The 1,280-nt window shown below is 41.4% G+C and overlaps 1 pseudogene; it reads left to right on the plus strand.

Moving 5' to 3' along the window:
• Window positions 1–838: 838 nt before the first annotated feature.
• Window positions 839–1,280, plus strand: part of LOC108297133 — a 20,781-nt pseudogene continuing 20,339 nt past the window's right edge.

Consider the following 1,280-nt stretch of genomic DNA (forward strand, 5'->3'; position numbering starts at 1 on the left):
GAATGAGACTCTCTTTCAAAAAAAAAAAAAAAAAAAAAAAGAAAACTATTTTAAAAAAAAAAAAAAAAAAAAAAAAGGTTGAGAGGCAATGCCAGTTTGCAGAAATCTCCTTACTTGTGCCCTTTCCACAGGTCCCATTTATTGTTCTGGGTAGAAGCATCTCTGTTGTTGTAATTGTCTCATGTGACTCTCAGGTGAAGCCAGAATCGGGTATGAGGGCTTCAAGATACATTCATGAGAGTTAAGTTCCACCTTTGCACTGCAGGGTGGTGACAGGGCCTGCTGTTTTGGTTTGGTTGGGACAGGGCAGTGTGGGCCACATTTTCATTTCTGTAGCAGAAACTGCTGGTGTGAGTCTGTGGCAGGGGAGGGCACCTGAGTTCAGGAAAGGAGAAACTTACATTTTTGTCTTCATGGAGCGGCTCCTGAATCTCTTCTGTTAGACAGAAGTGGGTGGACTTTTTCTGCAGGTCTTGGTCTACTGCCTGTGAGTGTGGTGGTAGCAGGTGAACAGGTGGTGCTGACATCTTTAAGGGCATATTCTCAAGATGCAGGTGTAATTTGTCCAGAGAATCTCATCTGAGCAGGAATTTCAGAGGAGGAGGAGAAAGAAGAAAACATGGCTTTTTTTTTTTTTTTCCAGCTAAACATGTCTTAAATCAGCTGTGTCCACTTTCCCTCCTGGTATACCATGTGTTTAATACTTGCAAACTTACTTTTCTTCTTGTGCTTTTCCTCCCTAACGAGTTTAACTACTGTTTAAAATCCGTATGGTAGTCAGGGGTCTCTGAAAAATATTTCTTACATGTCAGAGCTACCTCATGGCTTCTTATATGCCATGCAAAATTCTCACAATGAATTTATAATCTACAGTATTGAAAATGTTCCCTTCGTTGCTATTGAACACGGGAAGGTGTGGATACTCAATATTCCTATTGGGAAAAGCTGGGGTTCTTTAGTAAAGTTGGAGGATGTGTAATGATAAGGTTTGGTCTGTGTTCTCTATTAGCTCCATGCAGAACAGGAGTAAGAAAATGCTTATTTAAACAGGATGACATTTATTATTTAGAAAGTTCTAGCAAATAAATATTAGGAGATACTTGCTCTCTAGAGTGCTTAAGAAAGACTACTTAAAATCACTATTAAAAATGACAGAACATGGGCCGGGCGCGGTGGCTCACGCCTGTAATCCCAGCACTTTGGGAGGCCGAGGCGGGTGGATCACGAGGTCAAGAGATCGAGACCATCCTGGTCAACATGGTGAAACCCCGTCTCTACTA

Source organism: Cebus imitator, unplaced genomic scaffold (assembly GCF_001604975.1).
Source record: "Cebus imitator isolate Cc_AM_T3 unplaced genomic scaffold, Cebus_imitator-1.0 Scaffold775, whole genome shotgun sequence".
Lineage (NCBI taxonomy): Eukaryota > Metazoa > Chordata > Mammalia > Primates > Cebidae > Cebus > Cebus imitator.